Below are 27,405 nucleotides of genomic sequence, written 5' to 3' on the forward strand. Positions count from 1 at the left end.
AGATATATGATCCTACTAATTGGTTAAAACTAGTAGACACTGTTAGAGTCTTTCAGCTTAAAGTCAGGACCAAGTTAAAAAGCAACCCACTCCCATCTCCAGAAAGGTCACACTATAATTAATCAAAACATTGGGGGGCAGGGGGGAGGGGAAGAAGCAGTAGTCTTTCCCTTCCAAGCAACCTGGTTTAGGAAGATATGGATGTGATGACTTGAGGTCATTTTTCTTAGCTTGTTGATGAAAGGCTGAAATGAACATCTGAGAGACTCTTTTTGGCCCAGTGCATAATAATATTCTGATGGCCTTCCTTTTCTTAGCCACAGCGTTTTCTCTCTCTCTCTCTCTCTCTCTCTCTCTCTCTCTCTCTCTCTCTCTCTCTCTCTCTCTCTCTCTCCAAGCCATGCTAGTAGGTCAGAGTATATATGTTCATTTTTATTTATGCAGTAAGGAGACTTCAAGGTAAGAACACTTATTTAACCCAAACTTTGGCTCTGCCATTTCCCAGCTGTGTGTCTCTGGGCGCATGTTGCTCTCACCATGATATATGCCATGGGTCTCTGTGCCAGATGGCCTGCTTAGGACTTTACATCAAGAGGTCAAGGCTCCTCAATTCTGTGAAGTTGAAAGTGCTATGATCATGTTACTCATGAGCAGATTAGGGCTCAGGGCCACTGAGGGACAGTGCTCAAGGCCACATGACCAGCAAGTGAACAGCTAGAAATCCCAACTTAGCACAATTCACTCCAAATCCTGCTATTCCTATGTGCCCATGTGTCTGGTCCATCTATAAAGTAGAGGGGTTGGAATGGTTGCCATTCCAGCTCTCTCATTTTATGACTTCATACTCACTTGTGATTGGGGCAGGATCAAAATTACTTTGGATTCTTGGTACCTGCCAAATCATAATCAAATTGCTGCCTGGTCCAACGCCAAATGCATAATACTTTGCCCATGGCTCAGCCAGCCTGGTGGTGAGGACATATTTCCTGTCTTTTCTGAAGCTCTGGGGGTGGGGCATAAGGAGGGGTATACACTTTTTGTGCTCCCCACAATAAGACAGCAGCCTGTCACAACACACTGGCACATCCTTTCTGCTGCCATCAAGACCTCAGTCCCTAGGATGTCTCAATCACTATGATTTATGTTAATAGAGAAGCCTTCCAGGCACTCTTTGCCAATGCATCTGGCCAGCTTCTATTTGGTTTCCTACGAGAGCACTCCCCAACTGCCACAATAATTGGGCAGGCCAGCACAGAGAAAGGCCATTTGGTCTCAGTCTAACATCCAAAGATCAACAAATTTAGTTCTTCACTATTTCCTCAAATAATAACATATAAAAAAAGTATAGATATTTTTCTGTTTTCAACACAGAAATTTATAAGCAGAACCCATTTTTAGATGTCATATTTTTCTTATCTTAATTTAGGGAAAATGGGTCAAATAAGGACATCACTTATTTGTTATAAGTTACTACAAGCCCAGATTTCACTTCTTCCTATCATCATCTTCAAAGAAAGTTTCTTATCCCTCACTCTCAGCTTCCAAACACACAAGTCCAACTAAGCACCTCACAAGAGCCATGCTTGCTTCCATATTTGCTTTTGTCTTTCTTTTTAAAATAGAATTGAGCAGGGCGGTAGTGTCAGCATACCTTTAATCCTAGCACTCACGAGGCAAAGCCAGGCGGATCTCTATGAGTTCGAGCCCAGTCTGGTCTACAGAGCAAGATCCAGGACAGGCACCAAAACTACCCAGAGAAACCCTGTTTCAAAAAAAAAAAAGAATTCAATATATACACATATAATTGAATCTTTTTGAGAACTTCATGTGTGAATTCTTCATCTACAGCTCCCCCACCCCTCTTCCCTCCTCTCCATTTCCTTTATGGTCCCCCACTCTCCCTCCAAAATTCATTATCTCTTCTGAGTCCATTTATTTACATGTATCTAGGGCTGATAAAATGTGAAACTTACAGGTAAATGAATGGGACTTGAAAATACTACACTAAGTGAAGCAACCCAGACCCAGAAAGGCAAAGACAGCATGTTCTCTCTTGTTTGTGGATCTTAGCTTTGAACATGTAGATTTTAGTCTATAACATAAAGTATCTGAATATAGAAGAAAATGGACCATGGTGGGGTCTGGAAAGGAGCTCTGGATGACCATAATAGGAAGCAGGGTTTTTCTTTCTCTCTCTCTCTTTTTTTATTCTTTCTCTTTCCCTTTCAACCCTGTACTCTTCACAAACTTGCTTTGGGTTTGGGTAAAATCTAACATAAGAAGAAGACATAAGGACATTTATAAAAATTTAAAGCACCCAGGTATTAAAATAAGTTTTCTTTAAGAAAAAAATAGATGAATAAAACACAAGAAAAACTTAAGGAAGACTGTTGTGGTCAGGCATCAAGAATAAAGAGAACATGGACAAGGTAAAAGAAAAATAATCATTAATGCATAAGGCAGACATGTTTCTTCATTAGTCTTCATTTCGTTCTCCTACCAAGAACATAATAGATGATTCTTCATTCCTATTTAGTGATGACAAAACTCTGTGACCAGTGGTCAAGTATCAGTGTGGTACTTCCCATTGTAAAGTCAAGGCAGTTGCTTTCTGTTTTCATCAAGACCTCTGAGGAATCTGTTGGAGGTCTTGATGGCTGGTCAGAGGATGCAGTCTATCATGGCAGTTTTTTCCAAAAGCTCCAGGACATGGAGACTCCCTACCTCCCAGTGAAACTTCCTGCTCTCTACATGCCCTTATCTGGAGAATGTCCCTGGACCAGGAGAATTGACCATATCCGAAAGCTGGTTTTAAGCCAGATGCTTGATTTATCTTTAGCTTGAGCCTTGGTACAGATTCTTGCTCTATACAAGCCTCCCCTGCTGCACATATGATAACTAAGACTTGTGCTAGGAGCCTTGTAATAGGACTGTGCCACTTAATGCAGATTAGGGTTTGTCCCCAGGTTCCCCATTCCTATATATTTCTTATAGTCTGGAATGAAGTTGAGCTGATTCACTGAAGTTGTCTCCAGGAGAGCTGTCTCTGTTGTACCCACAGATGTCTGAACCCTGTTCCCCACTCCTGCCCACTCCACCCTCATGGACCAAAGCAGCCAACGATCCCAAGGAAGAAGCAGAGCCACGGAATCCGCCCAGGTGCAATGTTCTGGGGCTGTATGAGATCACCACACCTCTGTGGGTGGGTCTGGAAACGAATTCAAGGTACAAAACCAAGCATCTAATTTGAAATTTGGGAAGAACAGTTGGTTTGTGGCAGTTCCTAGGAAGACATGAAGAGAGAGAAACCCCTTCTGTGTTTCATGGACTCAAAGCCTAGGAGGGGAGAAGGAGATCAAGCCAACCTTCACCCCATGCAGGAAATCTCCTACAAGCTGATAAAGAGGTGAGCTCCAACCCCTAGCTAGATGACCTCCACTCTGCTGGGAAATCACCAGTACCCATGACAGTGCCCTTTCCTGAACAGGTCTGACAGTCCACACACGAGTGGAGCTCTGCCCTCTAATTCCAGTCTCTCTAGGACATGAGGACTTTCTGATTTATGCACAAGTCTCTTCTGAAGACCCTTATGAAGAAAAATGAAACCTCCTGCAACAATTCATTCTCCCATGGCCATTGCTTTGTGGTTAAGCTAATATTTATTAGCCAGTGGTGGAGAAGACACGCAGTACTGGCATTTGATGTCTTGCTTGTCAGAGAACTAGCCTGCGCACTATTACCCCCTTTCTTTTTGTAATATTGATTGGACTTTCTCTGATTAATGAAGTAATACATATTAATTATAGACACATTAGAATATAATATAGATAAACAAATCATTATTAATTTCTAATTTTGGACCAGGTACTATTTGCTACATACACTTTAATATACATTACTTCATTTAAAATTCACAATGACCCTGCAAGGTCACCTTTATTTCTATTTTAGAAGGGAGGCTCAGGATCAAAACCCAAGCACTTACCATTGCCCAAGAAGGACAACACAACTTTCTAATAACTTGGAACTAATATGTCTTAATATAACTTTCCTTTCTAAATTAATCTATGGGCCTCCATGTTTTGCTTAAATTTCCTCTATATGTATGACGAACATGTGTGTGGTGTGCATTCCTGTGTGTGAGAGAGAATTCACCCCAAAATACATGGAGAGTCTAGAGGAGGATGTCTGGTGTCTGGCTCTATCACTCTGAACTTTATTCTATTGTAGAGTCAAAGTCTCTAACTGAATCTGGAGCTAGACTGGGCTAGCAAGCCCCAACATTCTTCCTGTCACTGCCCACCTCATTCCCTCAGTGCCTGGGTTATAGACTCAGGCAGCTATGTTGGGTTTTGCACATGGGTGCTGAGGGTTTGAGTCTGTATGCTTGTGAGGCAAGCACACCTACCTACTGAATCATCTGACCAGCCCCAAAGCAACATCACTTTTTTTTTCATGAGATGGGGATCAGAATGCACAATGGTTACCTGTCAAAGGATATGCTATGAATTAAATTTTTCTTGTTAATAGATGATTAGTTACCTCTCTACTTTCTTATTAATATAGATATCGTGAAAAGTATTCTTGGAAGTGAAATTCGTGCAAACTGCATGTTTTTGTAGAAATTCCTTAGAATTATAGAAGCTCACAAGGGTAAGCAGAAAAGAGGAGAAGGTGGTGGTGAACATAACCAGAAAGCATTAAATACATGTACGAAATTGTCAGAAAATGAAGGCAATAAAATTATTATTAAAAGTTCTAAAATCATTCGTGCTGAGCATAACCCTCACAATAAGGGTTCAATCTCATGTAACATAGGCACAACTGTGCCAAGATAATCCTTTGCTATTTCCCTAATATTTCTATACAAATGTAGCAAACTTGACTAGTTCATATTGAGTTCTCATGCTCTAGTAGAAAAACATTAGCTAATAGATACCAGAGGATACTTAATAATTTTCAAATAATTGAATGAATAAATGGAATGGAATGTGACTGCAGAGAACTTCTTATGTTTGCTAAGTCTGCTGGGAAGAGAATTACTTCAGTGGAACACTGCAGTGTAGTCTATCCTAACATTTGACCCAAGTATGTTTGACTTTCCCTGTCTGCTCCTAGACCCCTACCCAGCATGCATCCCAGTGCAGATGGGGAAAACCACACTCTTTAGACTCCAAAAGACCTGGAAGGGCAATCCACTTCTTCCATGCACCAGCTGCATGTGTACAAGCTCTGTTCCAGGTTGAGCACAGAGCATCTGGAGTAAATAAGTCAGATGACATCTGTACGTGGAGGTTTCATGATGCCCATCAGTTAGACAAGAGATGACCTCTAGTTACAACCTCTCTATTCTGTCTAAGTCAAAGAGAGCAGAGCTGATTTGCCTTTTAAAGTAAAATTCAGGTTAAACAAGAAAGCATGATCCTTAAACAAGAAGGAAGGAACTCAATTAGTGGGCAATCTAGTATCCATTTCTCTAGTGCTTCACAGTTCATATACAACTGGCATCCCTGAAGGTCAATTCCGACAGTGAAGACAGTATTGTCTGTTTTTAAAGATTATGAAAATAGGGTCTGAAATTTAATTTCTTAACTAACCCAAGAATCTCCTGGCAGTTTGAAACAATGCATATGTAAAGAGCTATGAAGCCCAATCTCCTGTCTACTCCTCACTCCTCTTTACCATGCTCCTGCCTGCCTCCTCCACCTTGGCTTCTTAAGTTTTTTTTTTTATTGTTGTTGTTGTTTGGTTGTTTGGTTGTTTGGTTGTTTGGTTGGTTTGGTTTGATTTTTCAGGATAGGGTCACTCTGTGTAACAACCCTAGCTGTCTTGGAACTCACTCTGTAGACCAGGCTGGCCACCTCAAACTCACAGAGATCTGTCTGCCTCTGCCTCCCGAGTGCTGGGATTAAAGGCATGTGCCACTACCGCCCTGCTTCTTTATGTTCGTAAGGTCTCCATCTTGTACAGGCATCCTTAGATCTACCATATCTTTGCTGTCAGGCTACCCTCAAAATGGCTGACTCCTACAACCCACCTCAGAGATCACATCCACAGACAAGGAAAGGTCAGGCCAGTGTGATTCTTTTTCACATAAGAACAAGAAGCAGTCCTTCACTAAACCCTGTCCTGAAAACATATCATTTGTCAGACATGCTATAGCCCATCTGTCAAACAGAAGCACTTTTTATCACCAGGAATCTGGGCTATTTACAAACCAGTGACCTCAAGGTAAAAAGATTCAGCCAAGTAGCTTGTTAGTAAGCCAGAAAGCCTCTGAAGCCAGCAACTCTCCCCCAACTGGCTGCCCAAATGACAACCATTTAGGAAGACATAGTGATGAGGGCCATCTGTGGCCATGCCTCCAATGCATGTCATCTTGATTTCCCAGGGGAGCTCCATGTTTTTCAGGCAAGAAGCAGAGGTTTCCTTGCCCAGCATTACAATAAATCAGACAGGACTAAGAACTGGGCTTCCATCAAAATGATCTTTTAAAACAAGCAGTACTTCCCTAATCACTCAGAGATTAGGAATAGCCAATGATATTTTGAGGCTATAAGGAGGAACTAGTTCTGGGTACATCTGAAACAGTAGTCTAACAAGAGACTGATAGCTGGGGCAGCTAGCAAAGATGGCTGGTCGGTAGATAATATTGCGATAGGACTATTTAGTTGAAATCCGTAAACACGAGAGAGAGCACCAATGCATGAATTAAATTCCAAAGTACAAAGTGAACAAAATATACTAATATCAGAAAATAATTCATTCATTCATTCATTCATTGAGCATTTGTCAAGTGCCAGGCACCATTCTGAGTAACAGAAATACAAATTTATCAATTAACAAAGTTGATAAGGATCTCTGTGCTGGTACTGCTTATAATCTGGTGGCAGAAGACTGTTAAAAGACAGTGAACCCAATAAATAAAATAAATCCCTTGTTATAATATCAAAGATACAAGAGATAAATTCCCAGGATGGTCTAGACTAAGTCAGGATAAACATAGAATGCAAATACAGCTGGAAAGGCAGGAATTGAGAAGTTAGACCAGATGGATCTGGTTTGAGAGTTGAAGATAGCATGTGGGGCAGACAGGAGGAGGTCAGACAATCTGGCCAGCCTACCCTGTAGACGAATTTTTAAATAGTCTTATTAAATAAAAAACACAGAGCCAAATATAGGGGTAAAAGCCTTAGAGAGATCAGGGAAATAGGGAAAACCACCAGCCAACCTTACCTTACCAACTCCACAGCTTCCAAGAGAGCGACTTCCTGTCTACCCAGGCTTGTATGGTTCTGCCATCTGATTTGCTCTCTGTCTAGCTACATCACTTCCTATTCCTGGCCAGCTCTGTCATTTCCTGTCTGTACAGGCCTCCAGAATTCTATGGTTGGTACTGGGATTAAAGGCGTATGTCACCACACTTGGCTCTGTTCCCTAGTGTGGCCTTGAACACACAGAGATCCTGCTTGCTAAGTGATAGGATTAAGGGCGTGTGCTACCCTGCCTGACTTCTCTGTTTACTTAAAATGACTTGCTATTTCCTCTGATCTCCAGACAAACTTCATTTATTAAAGCACAAATAAAATATTACCACACTATCCCCTTGAAGCATTGTCTTTTTTTAATTCAGTTCATAGTCAGGAATTGTCTGTCTCCAAAATGTAAGTCACTCAACAAAGCTTGTGATGATTAGGAAAGATTCTCTTAGGAAATTCTCTTAGTTTTAGGAAACCGAGACTCCAAGAAAAAAAAAAAGATTTTCAGTATATATGACATCATCTGGAGAAGTTAGCAAACCTCAATGTCACTCTTAAAGGCTCTGGTTCTATAGCACAGACATTTTCAATGAAATTCTCATCTGGCTGTTAGATATAGGGGGAATTTGACTTATAGATAGATAATTGAAAATGGCAAGAGCAGCGATAGGCATGTGAACAAGGTGGAGTGTCATCAACAAAGCTTACCAGAAGGGGACTCCTCAGTGAATTCTTGAACATCAGGTAGAAATTGCCCCAGCAGGTACAGAGAAAGGGCTCACAGAAGCTGAAGAGGTGGAGTACCAGCCTTGCACAGAGGTCACACAAGGAACACACAACAGTTGCTGCTGGTGGAGCCCAGAAAAATCACAAAGAGGAATGAGGACTAGGTAGTCCTTGTTGAATGAAACAGCTAGCTTTTAGATCTATTGATTCTCTATTCCACAAGCTCACCCTTTCTTCCTGAGACATACCATAGGCAGTGTTTCTAAGACCGACTTGGCTGCCCTCAGGCTACTGTGATGTGCCCTGTTCCTTTGTTCCAGCCTCATGTTCCCCACCTAAAAGCACTCTTCATGCACCATTGTGCTCTTCTTGGAAAAGAGTAGTCGATCCATAATTGTTTGTTATTAAATTCATTCCCTAGCAGTTACTTGGCTAGAGGAGGGTATCCCAGAGATGCCAGTAGAGATGTACCTTAAAGATTTACCTTTAGCACCCCCAGCAAGAGCACAGAGAAAAAGAGCCCATGTCTGCTTTGGACATTATGATAGCTTTAGTATGGTTGCTAGGCAATTGTCAGGGAACAGGAGGAAATAAAGAGAGTACCAAAGGTTAAAGTCAGGTTTTGAAGTTTCTTGAATGCTGTGCAGAAGAGTCTGGATTTGACTCTGACGAAAAAAGTGTTGTTTGTTATTTTGGCAAATGTCTTTTGAACCGTTTCTATGTGTGAGCTTGTACTGGGAGCTGAGGCAGCAATGCTGGGGTCTGACTTCTTAGAACATGAAGTCAGGAAGGGAAGAGAGTCAGCATACCAGTAAACTGGACTAAGAGCTGCTGGCCCACAGGATTTCCACAGTCAGCCACCTTGATGACAGATGGAAACACAACTTTTGCACCACCGTCCTCTAAATGTCCTTGTCCTGTGTTCAGTTCATGGGGAATTAAAAATGCCCAGAGAACTGAACAAGATACAATGTAGACAAATTTCTAAGCGGTCTTATTAAATAAAAAAAAAAAAAAACTTAGAACCAAATATAGGGGTGAAAGCCTTAGAAATCAGGGAAACAGGGATAGCCACCAGCTAACCTTACCTCACCACACAGCAGCTTCCAAAGTGAGCTACTTCCTGTCTAACGGTGCCTTTATTGCCTTGCTGTTCTGCCCTCTCATTGGCTCTTAGCCCAGCTACCTCACTTCCTTGTCACTGCCTGTCTGTACAGACCTCCAGGTCTCTATGGTTATAAAGTGATAGAATTAAAGGCATGTGTCACCATGCTTGGCTCTGCCCCCTAGTATGGCCTTAAACACACAGAGACCCTGCCTGCCAAGTGTTCAGATTAAAGGAGTGTGCTACCATTGCCTGACTTTTGTGTTTACTTAAAATAGCTTGCTATTTCCTCTGATCTCCAGGCAAACTTTATTTATTAACATACAAATAAAATATCACCATATTTCAACATGAATAAAATATCACCACAATACAATATAAAAGGAGGTCAGAGTGAGGGATGTCACAGTTATGTATATGGACAAACCATATTTCCAGATGAACAGGAAATACACTGACTGCTGTTGACAAGAGGGCTTCGCCACTCAGTACGGAGGAAGAACTGGAGGGCTTGGGCTTTGCTGTGCTCTGGATTACTCATTATAAAGATTCAGTCTATCCAGCCCAGGGCTCGAAGTACTCTACATTGAGACTGGCTGTTCTTCAGCCTTATACTTGAAACAGTGACTTCACATCTTGATAGAAAAGTACACCAAACAAATTCAAGCAACGTGCCAGAAAGCAAACCCACACACAAAAAAAATAATAATCATTTTCCTTCTCATTGCCTTCTGAAAGCTCATTATATCTGAACCCACTAAGCAGGACTTCACAGACTGTATTTGTCTAGTTTGTAATTAAAGCACTAGTTTTCCCTAGTCTGATTCGAAGGGGGGGAGCACAAATTGGTCTTGAAATGGCATTCTTTTTAAATTAGTTATAAAATTTGCATTGCAACCTAGTCCCCATTAATAGAGTGCATACTTTAAATTTGTGTTATTCCAACTTAATTAGGTCTTGATACTTTTTTTAAAAAAAAAGTAATCAGGAAGGCAAAGGAAGAAAAACTGTACCATGTCTATGTTCAGGGACTGCCTAATGATCCCACTGCAACTTTCACACTGAAAGATCTCCAGCACTCTGAAGTCCCTACCACTGAGGCTTGGGCACTGGAGAGCACAGTTGCAGGAATGCCTTCCTGTCTTTTTTAGATGGACAGTTTGTGAGTTGTGGCTTTCTTTGATCTTTCGTTTTTCTCTAAGACATATTGATGGGTACCTGTAAGATTCAATTCAATGTCTCTCTATATTCATAGAGTACATATTGATCAAATTTGGTCTTCCTTTATCCACCCACCACAGCCTTCCCAACCTCTGTCAATCACTACTTTACAATTAGATGGACTTCTTTTGGCTTCTCAGCATATCTCACATTTGATATACCCTACTGACTTTTCTGTGTTTGACTTGTTTTATCTATAGTCATGTCTGACTCCTACCAGTTTTTTTAGAGTAACAGGATTTCATTCTTCTTAATGGCTGGATAACATTCCATTGCATACAAACATATGTATGTCACCCATTTACCCCCTTAACTACTAATGGGGACCTAGACTGACTTCATTTCTTAGCCATTGTGTGTTGCCAATTCTGTTAAATGATGGAGGATAGCAATACAAAGCTGTCACATAACTTTTCCTGCAGTGATATGAACACATGTCTATTCTTCCCAAATAGGGGACCAATGACAGACCAAAGGAATGCTTCTACCCATCTAGCTTGTCAGACCACTGAGGTTACTGGGAATACTTATGGGAATATGGGTAATTCTCAAGCAGTTTTATTACTAAAAGCACTACCCAGCCATAGGTGATAACTCATAAGCACTGCATCTCCGGGTCTCCCTGCATGACTTTCAAGTAGTTCCACCAAAGATTCTGCCATAGATTTGCTAAGACAGACTCAGGTGGAACTTTTTCTTTGCTCCCTAGCTGAGATGAACAAACATTTCTTCATGTCTCTTCAAGAAGAGTCACACAATGAAAGATCCAAAAATTACAGAGTATATAAACCAACACTTAAACAAGATGCATGAAAGAGGGAAGAGCATCACCAGCAGAAGAGAAGTAAGGGAATTGTTGAGCTTGGAAGCAACCAGGGACCTTCCACCTTACTGCTTTATCACCCTTAGCGCATAGTTTCTACTTCAGAGCCCAAGATGAACAAACTACCATTTGAAAACCTCCCTGCAATCACACATTCCTTACCCAGTATTTACCAGAACATAATGCTTTGTTATGCCAGGCTTCATGGGGGAATAATGAAGTTTTATTCAGAAAACATCCACATTTGATTAAATGTTCTGGTCATACATGATTGCAAATTTAATACAAGAATCAAGAGTCAGGGCCAAATATCAGAGCCACTGAGGACAAGAAATGGGATACAACTTGTCATCTCAAGAAGATCATCAATTGTAGGGCCCTTGGAGCAAGCAGCTTGAGTATCACCTTGGTACACAAAACCTTGGTGCATGAAGAATGTACTAACTGCATTTCTCAGGAGTTATGCTCTCCATTCCCTTGTTCCCTTTCTGTTCTTATTTATAAAATGATGATACTGTGTGAGAACTGTTTTGACCTTAGAGAAAGGACATTCTAGACCCCTTCTCCTCCAGATGAGCCAGCTCAAGCTTTCCTTGTCCATAGAGAAATGCTTTAACCATTTCATACTAATTTCCCAATACATTTTGATTGGATTAAAAAGAATGCCTTGTTTGTTCCCAGTCCTTCAAATAGTATTGATGAACTGTGGGTAGGTAAGAAAAAGGAAGACAGAACCACTGTTCATGGTGACACCCCAAGGCATGTGTTGAGAACAAAGCCAATCATGGCTGAAACCCAGACTCTGACCCACCCAGCATGGCTGCCCATTTACCCTCAGAGGTCAACCCTTTCAGAGGAAACCACCTCTGTATCCTTAAAAACTCCTCTTCAAAAACAAATTCTTGCATGAGGAATGGACAATTAAATGCAAAAGAAATCTCATCTGTTAATGATATAAGGGAAAAATTGGGATCTAACATCATTTTGTTCACACCTGGGAAATGCAAGGTTCTGGGAGACACAAGAAATTCAGTTAGGTCTATGAAAGCAGCACCTTTGCAGGAATAGCACATTCCTGAACAGATGAGTCCTTCCTGAATCTCTCACTAGTATAGGAAGCTTGACTCCATCAAAGATGGTGTGCATGCAAATGGGCACCAGTGAAAAGCTGAAGTCATACACTGAACTACTAAGCTTCATACATCCATATGAAAATGAGTCAATTATCATCTTAGAAAACTCAGGATCCTCTAGAAACAATTAGGAAATTCGCCCAGTAGCTCTCACAGGAAGTTTAAAAGTTGGGCTTTTTTTTAATTAAGACTATTGCAACCACACAAAGAAACAAACTACCATAGAGAGGTCATAAGAAACAAAGAATAGGAGAATTAATGTCAACACAAAATTCAAATCAATCTTAGAAACCTAAAAATGTTAAATAGATATATTTAAAAGATAAAGAAGATTAAAGTGGAAACATAAAGCTAATACTATATTCTAGGAAGCAATGGTAAAATTGAAAAGGTCAAAAATAAAATTTTCACTAATAATTACTTAAGTTTAGAGAGAATAAATTTAATCAAAATTAGATATTATAGTTAAAAGATATCACAACATGATCTTCATGCCAGAACTTAGGACACTACTATGGATGGTAGAAAGAAGTGAGCAGCACAAAGAGAGAGAAGCAGAGATCAAGAAAGTCCAACATACATATAAGATAGAGGTTCTCAATCTTCCTAATGCTGTGAGGCATTAGTACAGTTACTCATGTTGTGGTGACCCCCCCAACCATAAAATTATCTTTGTTGATATTTCATAACTGCGATTTTGCTACTATTATGAATCATAATGTATATATCTATGTTCTCCAATGGCCTTAGGTGACCACTGTGAAAGGGTCTTTCAAACCTCAAAGGGGTTGTGACCCACAGATTGAGCACTGTGCATCGAGGAAGAATTAAAAGAAGAGGGAGTGAGTTTAGGAGCTTATAGTTGAAGAAGCCTGAGTGCAGGGGATTTTAGCATTGAAAAAAAAGAAAAAAAACAGGAATCTTCTACATGATGGGTGAAAATTCTTAGCGATTCAAGTACAAAGAAATTCTAATATTGCCCTGAAAAAAATTTCTCATAGAGAACCAAAGACAAATGAGAAAAAAAACCACTCAGACTAATTCCAGAAAGAACAAATGGACTGTCGCTGAGCTTTATGCCATCAGTCATAGATGCCAGAAAACAACAAAATATTATCTTTGAAGAATTGAGGAAAGTAACTGTTAACTTGGAATTCTAGAGACAAATAAATTATCATTCAAAAGTAAGAGCAACATTGAGATATTTTTCAATCAATTTTCATAAGCTCTCACTCAAAAGTGCTACATTTAAAAATGTCTTGCAGAAAAAAGATGTCAAGGCCAAATAAAAGAATAATCACAAACAAATAAAACCACTAATTGTCTTAATCAGAATGACTCTTGTAATACATACCACATATGTTCTGTCTGTAGTGCTATGAAATATAATTGTTCAGCTATGACATGAGCCATGAGATCTCCCAGTATGAAGATGTTTCATGTTGAAATGCCTTTTAACCTTTAAGTTAAATTTATTCTATTTAAGCCTAACTATCTGTTTACTAGTGACAATTTGAATTTAGACATTTTTTCATTTTCTCATCTTGAAGAAGAGATTTTAATCTTGGCTTAAATTTGTTGACCTAGAAATATTTCATCTTTTTTCTTTGTCTTTCAAAAATACATTCTCAGAATCTCCATTTTCCATATCAGACAATGATATTTTTACTACTAATTGTAAAATAAAAATTGTGGTGGTATCAATTTCAACTGGTTTAAACACAATGCAGAACTTACATAGCAGATTGTGTTGTAAGGAAAGACAAGAGTTGCTGGTCAATATTAGACTGCAAGTAAGTCTACTGCGGCTAAAAGCAGCCATGAATTAATCATGATGAGTAGTATTTCACTTCAAAACCAGGAAAGGGAAACTGAGTTGGAGAACACTAAGTCTTTCTAGCAGAAGATGGAAGGAGGATGACAGTCAAGCAATAAAAACATTGAACAAGGATTACAGGGATAGATCAGCTGTTACGAACGCTTGCTGTTTTTGAAGAACATCTGTGTTTGGTTTCCAACATCCACATTAGGTGGCTGGCTCACAACTGCTTGTAACTCTGGTTCCAAGGTATCTTACTCCCTCTTCTGGCTCCCACAGGCACTGCACACACATGGTGCCTATACACACACACAATGAATAGATAATAGATAGATAGATAGATAGATAGATAGATAGATAGATAGATAGATATTGTTTAAATGCTTGAAAAAGACATTAAATAGAAAATTCAAAATAAAGTGCAGAAATAGCTCTAAAAACCTGAGTAATCACAAAAAGTATCACCAGAATTATTTTAAATATTTTGTTTATACTTTCCATCCTTAAAATTAAAAATAAGTAAATAATAATCTGTAAAGCAGTATGCATATACCAGGGAACAGAAGAGATCAGTTTACATGACTATAGAATTGAACCTTAGTAGAATGAAGCCGTGGTTAAAAAAAAAGTACATAATATTCAGTATAAATAAGTTTTTAGTGGGTTGTATAGGGTCCCTACATAATTTCCATCTACCCAGAAACTCATAGTATGTTTATTTTGAAATAGGCTCTCCACATAATGCAGCTAAGGTATGATGCCAAGAACCATAAATGACTCCTAGTAACCTCCTGAAGCTGAAGACAGAGGAATTCATTCCTCCACAGAGCTTTTTTAGGGAAATCATCTCTGACAGCAACTTGATTTTGGACTTATAACTAGAGAATTGTGAGAAAATAAATTACTTTATTTAACAGAACGTGGTTGTGATTGGGAAACAAACAAAATGTCTTTTTGAAAAACAGAGCCTCAGAAAGCTATAGTGAAAAACTGTAGAGTCCTTACGGTAGATAGAAACTCATCGATGGCTTGTCACATAGGCAGGAGCATTACATGATAGTTGGAACTCTGGACAGTAAAGGAAAGGATGGCCAAGTGAAAGACCTGTGGGTAAACATTTCTGGCATGTTTATAAGCAACAATTAGATCACTGGGAATGATTGGACACAGCAAGAAAGAGATCAGTGGGAAAGAGCACCTAAGAGCTAGCCAGGGCACGTATTCAAAACTTGTAATCCATGGTAAGAATTTTGGATTTTGTATGTATGGTTGGGAGCTCTCCACAGGTTTCGCTGTGTACAGTTCATTGAGCATATTTAATAAAATATATGTGAAGGTTTTAAGTAAGAGAATGAACATACAGTAAGAAAATATTAATCAAATGATATTTGGCACAGATGCATTAATACTTATCAAAAATATATAAAATAAATAAAGAACCAAGGAATTTATGATAAAGGGCCAATTCATCAAGATCAGAAAACAATTTTAAATCTCTATCCATCAAACCATTTAGCCACAAAATAAATTTGAAAGAGAAAAAAGGAGCAATAACAATAAATGATAAATGCAGACAGCAGAAGATTTTGGAATTTTTCTCTCAGAAACTCAATATATCAAAAATATAAAAATTGAATACTGATTTTTAGTAAGCCAGTTAACTACGTTAATCTTGAGTGAGTGCATGTATGTAAGTTAAATCAATCAATAAGCCCTATATCCAAGGCACAGAGACAACCTTTCTTTACCCCCATATATATCATTAGCATATATTAACTGCACCAAACAATGAGTTTCACCATGGTGTTTTCTTCCATGATGACTAGCTACTTTGATAATATTCACCTGCTCATTACCATTTCTAACTCCCTGAACTCCATCCTCTTCTCTAATACCCCTGCTTCTGCATTCATGTATTTTGTTTTTTTATGGACTCTATATATGAGAAAAACCCCTAATAATTTATCTTTCTGAGTCTAGTTTGTTTTGCCTAACTCAATGACCTCCAGTTTCATCTATTTCATTCCAAATTACGTGATTTTATTTTTCTTTATGGCTGAATATTGCCACATTTTCTTTATTCATCCATCTGTTGAGGGGTGCCTAGGTGGATCACATAGCTATCACAAATAGCAGCACAGTAAACACAATTGTGTATAGATTTCTCTGATGCACTCATTTTAATTTCTTGGGGTACAGAAGAAGGCAACATTGCTGGATCCTATGGTCCTTTTTGTTTCTGTTTTCTAAGGCACAACCATACTTATTTTTCATAGCAGTGAGATTAATTTATATTCTTACCAAGAAAGTATTAGGATTCATCTCCCTATTGCCCAACACATCCTCACCAGTATTTGTCATATTTTGTTTCCTTGATCACACTTCTAAGATTTGATGGCACCTCAAAGTAGTTTTGATTTGCATCTCCGTTACAGTTAATGATGCTGGACGTTTTTGTGTATTCATGGGCCATTGGTATTTCTGTCAGTCATAGAGTAAAAAGTTAGCAACATAATGCCACATAATAAATTTGTTCTCTGGGTGATAATCAAGATGGAATGAAGGCTTAAGGAGTCCCAGATATCAGTGTGACTTGTGTTACTCAATTCATTATGACCTCAACAGTGTATCCATTTCAAAATATGTGCAAAATATGTGAGCATGAGGAATAAGATGTGTAAACAACTAATCAAGAGTGCCATTATTGCATGCCATTATTAGTTTGGTTTCTTGTTGGCTTAGTAAATAGTAGATTATTTATCAATGTAACTGATATATACTAAATTCTAAACATGGGCAAGGCTCCTGTTTATAACAAGAATATATAAGAAGAATGATTATAAGCAAACCTTAGGAACTAGAGTGCCTGAGTCTGATTTTGAATCTATATATCTAATGAGTAATTATTAACTTCTCTCTTACTTAATTCCCTACTCTGTGAAATGGATTTAATATTGTACCTACCTCAGAAATTTATCATGGAAACATAAATAAATAAATACATGTGATGCATTATAAGCCATGTAGGACCCATGATGATCACTTGCCCAGTATCAAGCAACTTTATTTTAACAAATATACATATTCCCCAGACTCCATGGTCCACTTTATTTCAGTCTACTTTTGCCTGTTTCCAAATAACATTTATCTCAATGCCTCTTCTTACCTTGCTGAGTCTCATGTTCTCTAAGTTACCCTTGTAAGATTGCTAACATTCTGCCAAACCTTCACCATCCACTGTGGTTGATCCATCATTCCTACCCGTTTTGTTTCCTTAAACTAGCTCTCTAGACAGAGTCATTTTAATTATTTGGGGTTCAACTCTTCACATTAAGGATATCTGCTGACTGGTCCTCCCTGTTTTGCCCTCAATCCCACTAGTGCCTTCTAGTTATTTATTATTATGCATACCAGCTACTTCAGAATTCTTGTAACAAGCCTCCAATGCCTTCAGCTTGTTCCTTGCCGAGTTATCTTAGTTCAAATTGACCTTAAGTTATTTCCCAATTCTTGATAATATTAGTTTATCTAATTATTTAAATATGTATCTGATGTATGTACTCAATAGATGTAGAAAAATCAACTTAGTAAAATATAAACTAATGCTGTCACTTCCCTATTTCCAAATATGTCAGTCATACTCAGTTACTACCAGGTTAGACCCAGTTCTTTAGAATGAGTTTGGAGACTCCCCAGCAGGATGCTAAGATTCCAGCAGAACCCCTTGGAGTTCTTTTGTAAAGCACATTTTTATGTATTATTTGAGAATTTTATACATGTATAGAATGTAGTTGGATCACATCTACCCCCCCCCCCAACTATTCCTGAATCTCCATATCCCCTTCCCAACTTTGTGTCTCTTCTTTTTCTTTTAACCCACTGAATCTGACTAAGACTGTATACATAGCAGTGTGGGGCCACCCTCTGGGGTATGGCCGTGATCTACCATGAGCCACACCTCTAAAAACAACTGACTCTCCTTCACCTATCATTTTTCACCTGCCAATATTCCCTCAGTTAGATAGAACATGCTACTATCATTGTGCTAAGTACAGATGGCATTGAGCTGTCTCCTAAATACCTATCTCTTTACTCATACAGTAATACAGTCTCAGTCCTGGTCAGAGAAGCTCCTTGTTGCAGGGGACACCTGTTAATAAAGACATCATACCTAGTCGAAGGGAAAGAGGGTAAGTGCCTGTGAAGTGCTCAGCCCTTAGAGTTCTTCAATGGGAGCATTCTGTTTCATGTTTCCATGCCTTTACAGAAGTTTTTCCCCTGCTTGAAATAGTTTTCCTTTCTCTTTGTGTGTCTGGAGAACACCAGCCTACAGACAGAACAACACAAATGCTGAGTCTGGGTGTCATGGATCAGCCTACCTGACCCAGTAACTTGCTCCTTCCTTTGGTATAATATCTGGTTTCCGTAGAATACGGAAGATATATAATATCTATTGAATTTGTAATTTTAAGAGTTTTTATAATAGGGTCTTAAAGCCAAAATATAATTTGCCAGACTCACAATGGCATGATGGGGAAATAACTACTTATACTGTAGAGGACTAGCCGGTGGACCATACGCTGTTGTTTCAAGTCCAAATACCACTGACTCTGAGTTGGATATTTGCGTTTACTTCTGTCACATATCACCATAGTTTAGAGAAGAAGAAATACCCAAGCAGGATTTTATTACACTTTAATTGGAGAATCATTGAACAAATCAAAATTGTGGGTTAGCTTTTCTTATTTGTGGCTGTAGATATGGAAACATTAAAGGTGATTTTTAATAAAGAGAATAAAGTAGTTAAAAAAAAAAAGATCCCCACTTAGTGTTTGGAGTGATGAAAAACTTGAATAGCTATGTGTTCATAAAACACAAGATAATTATTCTCATTTAATGCACACCAATTTCATTTTTCAAAAATAAATAAACCCAAATGTTCAAACACCAAAGATCTTTGCATTTGTATGATGCAAGATAAAGGGATCAGAATTGGGGCAAACTAGTGTGTTATTAGGATGAGGAAAATATATTAAAAGAGACTGTCACTGTCTAGGCCACTAGTAGATATCACACATCACACAACACATGGTGGTCAATCCTGCTCAGGTGGTCATTATACCTGATGCTTCAGAGAACATAAAGAAGTTTTATGTGTAAAACTGTAAATGGAGGATAATAAAGTAGTCAGGAAAATGAAGAACATGTCATGTACATTTGATCACACTGAATATTGCTCCTGTAGTATACTTTGATGGTCAAAGATGCTTGTCACATGTGTGGTGGCATCAATTAAATCAAATATTTAAACCACATGAGAAAATTATGGATAAGAAAAGAACTATTAGCTGCTAATGGAAAGGGGTGTTAGATGTTTGATGATAAAAACAGAAAATGTAATTGTATATCATTTTAATACTTTGATTTTTTTGTCATAGCCATGCATTATATTATTAATTTTAAAAAATAGTGATGTTCTTTACCTATTATAGATGAAGATCAGAATATAGATTCAAGTTTTTGCGCTAATGAAAAAAATTGACACCCAGAAAAAAATGTTGCCAAAAATTAGAATTCAGCCTCAGAGAGGTTTTGGTCTGAGAGGAAGGTTAAACAATGATTAATATTGAAATGATTGATCATCTGCCTCTGGCTACTTCCCCAAGCCCCATTCCACCCTCAGATATCAGGCAGGCAAGGCTCTGTCTCCCAAGCTCTCAGTCTTGAAATCAATTTGCCCACAGATTCATTCGATTTAAAAATGGTTACACAGACCTACTTTGCAAGTGTTCATTAAATCCAGTTCCTATGTATTTGGAGGTCTATTGAATTCTATATAGCATAGTTGACTTTAAGTGTCAACTATCCTATACCACTCGATAAGATTTTGTTGAATAACAGATGCTAAAACCACTGAGCATCTTCTATTAGGATAGGCTCTATGTGAGGGTTAAAAATGTGCACTTGCTTGACCGACTAAAGGGATGCTATCTATGCTAGATAGCAGTATTCTGGGTATACCTTTGGAAATATTTCTGAAAGAGATCAGCATCTGAGTCAGTACAACAAGTAAAACATCACCCTGAACAATGAAGGCAAGCATTATCTCTTCCACTGGGGTCCTGAGTAGAACACATAGAAGAAGAAATGAGAAAATCTTTGTTTGACCTGAGACATCTATTTCTCCTATCCATGGACGTCAGTGACCTTGCTTTTTAGGCCTTTGGACTCTGCCTAAATTCTACCCCTTGCTTTACTAGGTCTTCAATTTACAGATGGCAGATCATGCGACTTCTAATTGGTTTTAGTTCTCTAGAGAGCCCTGACTAATATACTCGATTATTGCTCTCAATTAATAATATGAAATGGAAGTTTAGGGAATTTACAGGCAGAGTCAAGTTCCCATAGTGATCACCGAAGGCATGACCCAGACCCAATCTGTCAGACTTCCAAAGCCAGTTCTGCCAACACCACATAACATTGCCACAATTAATTAAAGCTATCCCTCTCCTTAGCTATTATCATTTTAGAGTCATTGAATTGTGATATGTGGAAATGGTGCAAGTGTCCACACAATCAGTTTGTTGTTGTTGTTTTTCACACCCCAAGTGTCTGATCATTGCTTGTAGACATAGCTGGAGCCCCGACTTTCACCCATCTACCCCTGTTCCTTGTAGCATCCCAGTGTATAATATTCAGACTGCCTTAGGGGAGGTCTCCTCCCTGTCTCTTTCTGAGCTTTCCTATTTTACATTCTTTGAGTTCAAATGTTGAAGAGGACAACAAGGCTAATACATATATTTCTTCCTCTCTCTGCTGTGTCCCTGAAAATCAGAACTCTCACCCCAAGTCTGTCTTGGTCTGCAGCCAGATGAGGTCCTTTTCTGTTTCTGCCCCCACAAAGACACTTAAAGTTTGTCTCTGGGCCCAAGCTGTGTCATATTCCCCTTGGACTGAAGCCTTGCTTTATTTTTTCCCTTTTGCTGTAAGAGTGACACCCTCCCAGAGCTACAGATCTTGGGTGTCACATTAATTAAATTTTAATATGTGTTATTATGATCATTATTATTGTCATTACTGTTTTTAATAATGTTCTTTTTGGCAGTTTTTGGAAGCCTCTCCAGCAGTGACATTTGGCTCCAGGGATAATGGATCCTTTTGTAGACAGGCTTGTAGACACATGCCTGCTGTTTTTCTTGCAGAGAGAGTTTTTTTTCTGATATTGGGAAGCTGTAGGAGCTGGGAAAGTCCATGAACCTCAGTTGTGCTTTCCAAAGTGAACCAAACCCTTTGGGTGGCCAAGATTCAAAGACAGTGCCATAGTCATTGGTGAAAATTGTGAACCCCCACAGCTATTGATTCATTCATTATTTAAGTGCAAGTTTGGTGCTCACTGGCACATCATTTTCTTTTTTTTATAAAATGTTGGCTAAAGAGCTGTGACAAATGAGGACAGTATATTGAACTGTATTGGCTTCTTGTCATCACATGTAAGGGACAAAATATATAAAAGACAGATACATGAGTGGTGGGGCTGTGATTTTCAGGTGTTAGAGACCATTTCCATCTGCAAAGAAACATTTTAACATGTATATGAGCCCAGAGTGTGAAAATGAGAAGAGATTCTAGCCTTGGTTCCACTGGAGGGGGCTGTGCCTATAGCCATCTGATAAGAGCTGGCAGGGTGAAATGGTAGTGAGAAGATACAAAGAGAATCATATGTAGGAATCCTACAAGCTATTGATCTCGTCATTCACAGTGGTGCAGGGACAGCGAGGCTGTACATGTATGAAGTTCTATGCTATGGATATTGCTCTGTATGCTGTAAATGTGTTGCTCTGATTTGGTTGATAAATAAAACACTGATTGGTAGTAGCCAGGTAAGAAGTATAGTATAGGCAGAAAAAGCAGAGAGAAGAATTCTGGCAACAGGAAGGCTGAGTTAGGATATGCTGCCAGCCACCACTGCCATGAGTAGCAAGATGTAAAGTACTGGTAGGCCACAAGCCACATGGCAACTTATAGATTAATAGAAGTGGGTTAATTTAAATATAAGAACTAGATAGCAAGAAGCCGGCCACGGCCATGCAATTTATAAGTAATACAAGCTTCTGTGTGTTTACTTGAGTCTGAGTGGCTGCAGGAGCCATGTGGACACAGGAAAACTCCAGCTACAGTTCTACCTGTAAGAAAAAGCATGGTTGTAATTTGGAGATGTGAGATACCATTAACAACTATAGGCATTGGGGAATATTTATTGAAGTAGGCAGAACTGGATCAGAAATATGACAATCCATCTGTGGAGCTAGAGTTGGATCTCACTAAGATTGGATTGGAACACACCACTTTAAACCATTGGAAACTGATGCAAATGATCATACCTTGAGAGACTCCAGAACATCAAGCCAGAAAGATCAATCAGAGAAAGAGAACAGCTGAGAGGCACTTTTGCAATCAAGGTATTGTCTAGACTGAGAAGATCCATGTATATTGATAGACAGACTCCAGGACACCTGGGAAAGGAGAACATATTTCTAAGTGGAAGAGTGAAAACTAGGAAACTGTCTGGTCAGCAGAAAGTAACTCAGTCCCTTCCATCAGGTGCTGAGGTCTCTGATGTCATTAAGGATGGAGCCAAGGCCACAGGGTTTTTGGCAGGCAGCATCAAGGCAAGAATCTAGCTAAACTGATTTTATTGTTTCAACTTTTTATATATTCCTTGTTTTTTAACAAATACAACTTGCTTGGCCCAAAATAACCTTGCTTTTCCAACCCTGAGGGTCTGAGGAAAACAGCAGCTATAGAAGAAATCTCTGAAGTCCCATATGCAAATAGCCACATTTTCTCATGAGCCTGAGGGTTCTTGGAATAAATTCCCAGTAGTTAAATATACCTCCAGAAAGTAACAAAATAGAAAACTGTTTTTTTTCTTTGTATGTTGAACCTCATTTGTAAAGAACATATATAGGTAAACATCTTTTACTTCAGCTCACTGTTAAGTTACTGTGGAATTTAAAGTCAAATGGTTCTCTGCTGTTTTTCTGTTAACTGAAAATCCTGAGAAGTCCATCTGGTATACCCCAATGCTGCTGTATTTGCATTCATTCTGTGTATGCTTTCTGTGTCCAGGACACAAACTCTTCCAAAGCAATTTGATGCATATTACCTATTTGGACCACCCCATGGCTAGGGAGAAGTCTCTACTCCTATTCTACAGTGGTGAAACTGAAATTCTGTGTGCTAAAGACAATAAAGCATAGTGCAGGCTGGAATTTAAACATGAGTGTCTGCTCCTGAGCCCCCACACTTCGCTTTATCAGGAATGAAACTTTGCTCTCACAGGTCTGAAGACCGTCTTCACTACATCATCATGTTTTCTTGGGGTATAATGACCGTGTGCAGATACACATTCAGATGTCTGTCAGATGCATTGAGCCAGTCACTTGCCACTTCAAGCAGTAAAAACAGGGAAACAGCTACTTCTCACAAAGCTTGTGAAAAGGCTCAAGTAGCCTGTAATGTGAGCAAACTCCTAAGGTCTAATTTCAGTCACTACTACAATTTGCCTGCAGCCATTTGATCATTCATGGAAACAAAATGTTACCAGTCTTCCCACAGGTGAGCACTTCTCCATCATTGATTTCTGTCAAATCCCAGCCTAAACTAATCAGAACAGCCTTCATCCAAGGAGACCACTGGTGATATATTTTGTATATTCTGACTGACTTATGAATACATTTCCCACAAGGACATGGGCATTTGGATGATATAAATGTGAATCTAGTAATACACTAAATGTATAAGCCAGGTCAGGGAAGCAGTAGTCCACTCTATGTCCATGTATCTTGCTCCCATTAAGGCAGACCTGATTCATGTCCCTTCTATTCACATTCTTCTTCCAGTGGCTCCATATTCACTCTAAAACTGATTAAAACACATTTCTTTTCATTGTTTTTGTCTGATGTACATCCAGTATATTAAATAACAAAAATACAACCTTGAAAACCAGTAAATATAATTGCAAGATCTAATGTAAATTGGGATCCTGCAGCACACAAAACCTTATCCTATGAACAAGCAGGTAAATGTGGAAGGCAGAGCCAGGCTAGTGATGCACATTTGCTGACTAAGCACACAGATGAAGGAATCCAGGTGCAGGCTATTTACAAGACAGCCAAGGGTCAAAGTCAAAGTGGAAGGATAAAGTGATTGACTCCAGAACTGAGGTAGGGCTTCTTTTTTTTCTCTTTTATTCTTCCCTTATCCATTACATCCCAAGTGCAGTTTCCCCTCCCTCTGCTTTTTCCAGTCCCCCGCCACCTCCCTTCTCCACCAGATCCATGTCTCCTCTGGTTCCCTTCAAAGAAATAAAGAAAAAGAAAGAAAGAAAGAGAGAAAGAAAGAAAGAAAGAAAGAAAGAAAGAAAGAAAGAAGAAAGAAAGAGAAAAAAGAAAGAAGAGAGGAGGAGAGAAGAAGAGGAGGAGAAGAGAAGAGAAGAGAAGAGAAGAGAAGAGAAGAGAAGAGAAGAAGAGAAGAAGAGAAGTGGAGAGAAGAACAGGCTTCCCAGGGAAATCAACCAAACAAGGCATAACACATTACAATAAGACTGGGACCAAACTAGGGACCAGTTTTGCCTCATCCAGAGAGAAAACTAGATGAGGCAACCCAGTAGGAGAAAAGGGGTCCTAAGAGCCAACAAAAGAGTCAGAGACGCTCCCCACTACTAGGAGTCCCACAAGAACACCCAGCTACACAGCTGTAACGTATATGCAGAGGACCTAGTTCAGACCTGTACAGGGTCCGAGTTTGTCTCTTCAATCTCTATGATCCCCTATCAGCCCAGCTTAGTTGATTCTGTGGACTGTGTTCTTATGATGTCCTCCACCCCTTTGGCTCCTGCAATCCTTCTCCCTGTTCTTCAGGTTTCTCCTGGCTCTACTGAGTATCTAGCTGTGGGTCTCTGCATCTCCTCCCATCAGCTGCTGAATGACACCTCTCTAATGACAATTGGGCTAAGCATTGATCTGTGACTACAGCAGAACATCACCAGTAATCATTTCATTGAATTTTTTCCCAGTTGTGTTAGGTTATATTCTGAATCTCTGGAATGTCCAGCTCCTGGTTCCTGGCAGTTTCATACCATGTTGGGCATGGGCTCCCTCTCATGGCATGGGCCTCAAGTTGAACGAGTCATTCGTTGGCCACTCCCACAAGGTCTGTGCCACCATTATCCTAGCACATCTTGGAGGCAGGACAGATTGTAGGTCGAAGGTTTTATGGCTGAATTGCTTTTCCAGTCCCATTGCTGGAAGACTTGTCTGGTTATAGAAAATGGATGGTTCAGACCCTATATTCCCCATTACTAGGAGTCTTCACTAGGGTCATTCTCAAAGATTCCAGGGAGTTTCCGCTGCACTAGGTTTCCTTATCGCTCCCCAATTGCTTCCTAAGTCCAGTCATCTACCAACTCTCCCCTCCCATGCCCCATCCCTTCTGTTCCTACCCCACTGTCCCCAGTCCACTTTCAATATCTATACTATTTCCCCTTCCCAGGGAGATTCATGTGTCCTCCCTTGAGACCTCCTTATTACTAAGGTTCTCTGGGTCTGTGGATTGTAGTATGATTATCCTTGGATATTCAATGGTCTCAAATAGTCATATCCTAGATGCTAATAGCTACATCTGTATTTCAGAAGAAGGTTTCCCTATGTGAGTTTTGTAAATTGATAAATGAAAAGCAAATAATAATTTTAGCATTAAAAATCAACAAACACAAACAAATGGTATAAACATGAATGAGTGTCAGCAAGAATTAGAAAGAACATATTTAATCGACCAAGGTTTGCAATTAATGGAATTCTGAGATACTAAATGACTGTTATGAAATATTTTTTTAAAAGTGGCACAATCCTAGAGATGAGCAAAATAAGACAATGTCAGGAATAGGGGGCAGACATAAGTACATCTAAATAAAATTACAGCAGAAAATAGAACTTCAGTTGATAGTCATGCCACCATGGCCATATGAAATATGAAATATTTATATGAAATATATTGCTAATCAGCTCTCCTCCTCTACTTAATAAAATGAATGTTAAAGGGGTGATTTTAATGGGGGAGGTGATGACTACCAAAATGAGAAAGTGATATTGGAACAAAGATGTGAAGGATGTGAAGGAGTAAGCCATGAGGACATGAGATGTCCCTGCTTGAGGTGAATTGCTCTTGTTGTACTAGTTCAATTATAAAGCTTCTATCAGCCCTTATGAGTTTGGGGGTCAGTTTGATGGAAAAGAAACCCTTCACGTCATTTTGTGAATTTTGATTTTATCTTCTATTGAATAGCTACACAGTCCTTAAATGCATAAAGATAAGATACACAAGCTCTGAATACAAGCCACTTTGGGTCTTTGCTTTGTCATAAACCTTTCATGTGGCCTCCTTTCTCTCTAGTGCAACTTCTCAGTTAATCAAATACAGTCATGCCCCATGGATTTGGGCCAGGCAATCACATGGAAACCAACATCTAGTCACACTGAAATCCCTTAAATAAAAGGGTGGTGACTCTTGAAACACTTTTGCCACACCTTGAATGTGTGTTATCCATATTCATCCAAACAGACCCCCTTTTTCTTTCTCCCTCTCCCTTTCCTTCTCCCTCTCCCACCTGTCTTAAGCCTATAATAAAAAGTCTGTATTGGGGCTGGAGAGATGACTTAGTAGTTAGGAGCACTTGCTGCCTTTGCATTTAGTTCAGTTCTCAGTACCCGTATAGCGGCTCACAACCATCCCGTAACTCCAGTTCCAGGAAATCTGATGCCTCCTTATGACCCATGAGTTCATATATATATATATATATGGTATACATGCATACACTCAGGAATACACACATTAAATATATGAATTAATTAATAATATATATGTGAATAATGGGGTGGATGTAGTGGCTCACCTGTAAACCCAGTGCTCAGGAAGCAGAAACAGAATTCACAGAACAAGTTGGTCAGCTAGACTAGAGAAGTTGGAGGGCTCTGGGTTCAGTGAGAGACTCTACCTCCCTATATAATGTGGAGATCAACCAAAGAAGACATCGGAGATCAGACTCTGGTCTCTGTACATGTGCACACACACAAGTGTGCTCACACACAAACAAGCATACAGATACGAACACATACAACACTCATATACACATATACATGCAAAACCCCATAATGAAGTATTTTTTTTTAGTAAAAATTCAAGGTACATTATTTGTATGTGATCTACCTACATCAACCTGTACTCTAAGTCATCTCTAAATTACTGATAATACCTGCTAG

General features: G+C 39.2%; 1 long non-coding RNA gene across 1 annotated transcript in view; it reads left to right on the top strand.

Annotated features, from left to right (window-relative positions):
- The first annotated feature begins 3,195 nt into the window (after window positions 1-3,195).
- Window positions 3,196-27,405, top strand: part of LOC131897046 (uncharacterized) — a 40,212-nt gene continuing 16,002 nt past the window's right edge. The window contains exon 1 of the long non-coding RNA XR_009375568.1: window positions 3,196-3,406. This is a non-coding gene — a long non-coding RNA (uncharacterized LOC131897046). The remainder of the gene's footprint in view (window positions 3,407-27,405) is intronic.

Source organism: Peromyscus eremicus, chromosome 20 (genome assembly GCF_949786415.1).
Source record: "Peromyscus eremicus chromosome 20, PerEre_H2_v1, whole genome shotgun sequence".
Classification (NCBI taxonomy): domain Eukaryota; kingdom Metazoa; phylum Chordata; class Mammalia; order Rodentia; family Cricetidae; genus Peromyscus; species Peromyscus eremicus.